The following is a 6,000-nucleotide window of genomic DNA, read 5'->3' as shown; positions in this document are numbered from 1 at the left end:
TTTTGTCTTTCGATTAGGTCGGCTATAATAGTAAAGATAATGATTGATGCCTTGTAATTAAAAGTTGGTGTATGAATAATTTTTATTTTTATAAAGTGTTGGATTCATGATTTTCAAACGAATCTTGCATTGTTTTTTTTTTATATGGCACATAGTCCAGTGTGATTAATCTTCAACCAAAACTACCATGTAGACACCGTATGTCCTATAGGAAATGGGATATCATAATGGATCGCAACTCTTTCCAAACAAGAATCGCCCAAGATTATGGGGCTAACTCGTGCATCTTTTATTATTTGAATAGCCTTGTTAAAAGTGATTGGGATTTTGTTAGCATGTGACCTAAGGGCACAAGTTAAAGGGCAATAAATACACTTTAGAAATTGGATTTTGAAGGGAAAATACCCTTAAAAAACTTTTTATTATTATAATTATCAAAATACCCTCAAATTCCAATTTTCAATTTGTAATTGTTACGTGTGCGCAACACACGTTAACAAGACCGAAGTGAGTATTATCAAATTTTATTTTATAAGCCATATATAAACTTATAGTTATGTGGAACATGTTGATCACTTACAACTAAATTATTTTCTTAAGAAAATTCAAATTTGTACGATGGAAATTGGAAAAGGGACAATTATCAAAAAAATACACACACAAAAAAGTATTTATCAAAACAAATCCAATTTTTAAAATTTTTCAAAAAAGATACAAAATCGGTCTTTCAAAGACCGGTTTTTCTCTCTCCTCAATTTTTCTCAACACTTTTTCTCTCCTCTAATATTTAAAAAAAATGAAATTTTTTAAAAAATCGGTCTTTCAAAGACTGGTTTTTCTCTCTCTTCATTCATTTCTCTCACCCTTTCTCTCTCCTCTATTATTTTAAAAAAAGTGAATTTTTTTAAAAAGGTTTTTCTCTCTCTTCATTCATTTCTCTCTCCTATTATTAAAAAAAAATGAATTTTTTTAAAAAAGGTTTTTCTCTCTCTTCATTCATTTCTCTCACCCCTTTCTCTCTCCTATTATTTAAAAAAAATGAAAATTTTTTTAAATAGATTTTTCTCTCTCTTCACTTATCTCTTTTACCCTTCTCTTCTCTTCTCTTCTCTTCTCTCCAAAAGAATTACTTTTTTTTTGACTTTTTCATCTTCTTCTTCTTTATCTTCTTCTTCAACTAAGGTAAGGTAAATCAAAATTTTTTTTTTATTATTTTATCTCAAGATCTTGATCTCAAGATAAGATCAAGATCTTTTGATCTTGATCTCATGATAGATCAAGATCTCATGATCTTGATCTTATTGGGTCCACATGAATGTCATGTTTGATGATCCTATGTTAGAATAAATCTTCTTATCATCACCTACAAAAAAATATAAATGCATCATTGTAATATTAACATCATAAGATCAAGATCATCTTATCATGAGATCAAGATCTCATGATCTTGATCTTATTGGATTCACATGAATGTCATGTTTGATAATCCTATGTTACAATAAATCTTCCTATGACCCACAAAAAAATATAAATGCATTATTGTAATATTAATCTCATAAGATGAAGATCATCTTACCATGAGATCAAGATCTCATGATCTTGATCTTTTGATCTTGATCTCATAAGATCAAGATCTCATGATCTTGATCTTATTGGATTCACATGAATGTCATGTTTGATGATCCTATGTTACAATAAATCTTCCTATCATCACCCACAAAAAAAAATATAAATGCATCATTGTAATATTAATCTCATAAGATGAAGATCATCTTATCATGAGATCAAGATCTCATGATCTTGATCTCATAAGATCTTGATCTTTTGATCTTGATCTTATTGGATTCACATGAATGTCATGTTTGATGATCTTATGTTAGAATAAATCTTCTTATCATCACCCACAAAAAAATATAAATGCATCATTGTAATATTAACCTCACATAGTTTAGTAATTTTGGCAGAACACATTATTTTTTGTAATTTTTTGCACATGTAGTATTGAGTTATAAAATTAATTGATTGTATGTGCATGTTTGTGGACTTTGAAATGAAAAATGAATTTGAGGTCCATTTGAGTATAAATTTAATTTAGAAATTAACTTCGAAAATCTAATTAATTTAGAAAAAGAATATTAAAATTATTTTTTTTCTACCAAACTTAAATAAATAAAAAACATTATGAAAATATGGCACAAAAATATGTTATAGATAATTAGATATATTATTAATGTTTATATACAAATGTGATTAGAAAAATTAATGAAATCGATATAGAGCTAATTTTAGGTAAGGCATATACAAATCATGATTTGAAGTGTTTGGATTTTTATATGGAAGTTTTAAAACAGACAAAAAGAAAAGAAAGAAAAATAATCCAAGTACTCTTATAATCATCTAATGTGGGACTATATTTTCAAAAGCTTTCTTTAGAAAAAAAAAAGTAGGATACCTTTTAAACCAATTAGTGGTGTTAAAAAATTATGTTGAGATTACAACACCACAAAAGTCAAGAGCAATAATAACAAATTTGTCCTCAGAGAAGTATAGAAGTTTGAAAATATTTATATATTATTTCATTTTCCTATCCCCTTTTGCACTCGTTGTTGGGTCCACATGAATGTCATGTTTGATAATCCTATGTTAGAATAAATCTTCTTATCATCACCCACAAAAAAATATTAATACATCATTGTAATATTAACTTCACATAGTTTAGTAATTTTGGCGAAATACATAGTTTTTTGTAATTTCTTGCACATGTAGTGTTGAGTTATAAAATTAATTGATTGTGTTTGCATGTTTGTGGACTTTGAAATGAAAATTGAATTTGAGTATAAATTTAATTAAAAAATTAACCTCAAAAATTTAACTAATTTGAAAAAAGAATATTAAAATTATTTTTTTTTCTACAGAATTTAAATAAAAAAAAAAACATTCTGAAAACATGTGTTCAAACACATTTAAGTCATATTTTATTTTTCTTTTAAGTTAATTTCCTAGGTTAGAAACTATAAAGGGTAACTAAAATATTTACAAATTCAGCACTCTTAATTTAAATGTGTCACGTGACCTTAATATCAATATCTTATAATCTTAATTTATTGTAATAGATGGCAGCCAATGATGGACGTATTCCTGGAGGTCCGACTACAAATGTTGTTTTAACCGATCGGTAGGGTCATATATCGAGTGATATATGGATGGGACAGGTTAGAATTTTTATTTAAAAATTAATGATGTAGATTGGTTACAATTATATAATTATGTAGATTGATTACGACTCCCATTTACAATTGCGATATCATGGACAATTTTTTAGAGATTGGGACATTAGTGGTCCACAAGAAGCTATTGCTGCAGCTGCTGGTTTTGAGCATTACCAGTGCATCCGATGGTTGCATCATGATGCATGTCTTTGCTATGCATTAGCTAAGAAATTTTGGCCAAAGACTTGCACGTTTCACCTTCCACTCGGAGAGATGACCATCACATTAGAAGACACTTTTCATTGTTTGGGACTGAAGATCGATGGTTCTCCTGTTGTTGTACCACGTATAAAGAGAGAGGAATATCCCAATCTTATCTATGAGTGTCTTGGAAGACTACCTCCTGCTAACGGAAGCTCTTCTTACAATTTTATTAGCCTTAGATGGCTACGCGATACATTTGGAAAATTGCCAAACAGAGATATGTCAATAAATGAGGTAAATTTTAATTTTTTATTATTATAAAAATATTAAATTAAAATCAATATATTTAAATTATTTATTAATATTTTACTTTATATTAGGTAAATAATTATACTCGTGGATATCTACTAGCACTATGTGGAACCATACTATTTCCAGATGCATCGAGTAATGTTGTTGATAGTAGTCTACTCTATTTATTTAGAGATCTATCTGTTACGTCAAGTTATGCTTGGGGTGCCGCCATTCTTGCATTTTTATATTCTTCTCTTAGTAAATTTGTAAGAACTGAGGGGAAGCGACCATCGAGACTCATGGGATGTACTCCATTATTACAAGTATGGGCACACGAACGATTATCAGTAGGTAGGCCTATACTTACAAGTTACGATCTTTCATTCCCTCGAGCATGTAGATGGATGATGCAAAATAGGATATATATTGGTGATCCACATCACAGTGTCTTATCATATCGGACCGAGTTGGATTTCTTCTTCCCTCTATGGTAAATATAAACATTTTTAATTTATATGTCTAATTAAATTGTTATTATGATATTTCTTCTTATTTATTTATTTATTATTTTTTAGGTTGTATTGATCCCATATCTTCATATTGCATGTGGAGATATGGAGATTATACGTACAACTCGTGATCTAAGCTTTCACCGATCTTCTGTAATATTTTTACACACTGCATTCTATCATCCTACGGATAAATGAATGCGACAATTCGATTTACAGCAGCTTATCCCGGGTCCTGTCCAACGATGGGCTATAGTAGGGAGGAGGGGAATAATAAATACCACATTAATGATAGATTGGGAAGAAAAATTTATCAAAATTTTCGTACATGGTCAATTATGCAAGAACTTGCAAGGTAATTTTAAAGTGAAGTTTACTTGTAAGGTTTATGTCTATTATGTTAATTATGTTGAGACTTACATGATAATTTTAAAAATATTTAGATGATTGGCCATCCGAAGAATTTCGGAGATGGTACGGTTGTCCTCGGATCCATAATCCGGTACTACATTTTATTGAACCGCGATATATGCCTCGTGGTTATACGGATGACTTGTGCGCATTATACAGAGACAGATGTTATAACGTGGTAAGTTATAACATTTATTTTAATAATTTAATTTTTTTAATAAAAATTTATATCTAATATAGTGTATTATTTTTCAGGCCAATGTTCTTAATTCTTTGACTCCGCAAATCCGTGAAATGGATGTCCATGGACGAGTCATAAATCAGTTGGAAGCTGCTATCTCAATTTTGGCATTACAACCGCCTTTGCATCTTCAGATACCTAAACCGGGTGAGCCAGTCTATACAGTTTCGCAACGTCGACGTAGTCGACCTGATCCTGAACCCGAGCCTGAGCCTGAACCTGAGCCTGAGCCTGAGAATGACATGTACGATGAGGATGAGGATAAGGAGGAGGAGGGTGGTGATGAGGAGTCTCAAGAGCATCAATATGAGGAGTCTCGAGAGCAACAGGATGATGGAATTGGATATTACACGCAGATGAGTCAGAGTGATTATATTCCAGTACATGCTGATCAGGATGAGGAAATGATGCGTGCAAATCTCGGGACAGGTTACTTTTCGTCTTTGTTGGATTCCCCTTATGACATGCACTCATCATTTTCTCCTTTATAGCCATATCATACACAATACTCACAGACTCCAGAGAATGCACATCTTCAGTCATCTCAGCTTGCATATGAATACTTGATGCAATACCCACAGACTCCACAAAGTGCACAAGCTCCACATCTTCAGTCGTCTCAGCCCCCATCTGCTGAAAAATTAGGTATTGTTTTACCTAGACGTAATCCAGAAAGAAATGTGTCTAAAAAATCTGCTCGAGAGTTATTAAAAGGTGATTGTAGTCGAGGCAAACACTGTCGCTATTAGTCATTTATTATGTTTGTTTACCACGTGATTAAGTTTATATTCGAAATATTTGTCACGTAATTAAATTTTCCACGTAATTAAGTTTGTTATGATATAACGTTTAAATTATACAATTGTTAGAGTTACGTTTTATTTAATTACTATCGAGTTCGATGGTAATTAAATAAAAAATGGTAAACTCATTACTAAGTGGCAAGTTAATTAAGTTAAAAACTGGTGAACTCAACATTAAGTGGTGAGTTCACCAATTTTTTACATTTTGTAGTGTTGGGTTCACCACATTTTATTTAATTATTGTCGAGTTCGATGGTAATTAAATAAAAAATGGTAAACTCATTACTAAGTGGTAAGTTAATTAAGTTAAAAAGTGGTGAACTCAACAT

This window comes from Akebia trifoliata, chromosome 15, assembly GCF_017979445.1.
Source record: "Akebia trifoliata isolate Shusen 1 chromosome 15, ASM1797944v1, whole genome shotgun sequence".
Lineage (NCBI taxonomy): Eukaryota > Viridiplantae > Streptophyta > Magnoliopsida > Ranunculales > Lardizabalaceae > Akebia > Akebia trifoliata.
Note: the sequence above shows the minus strand (reverse complement) of the source record.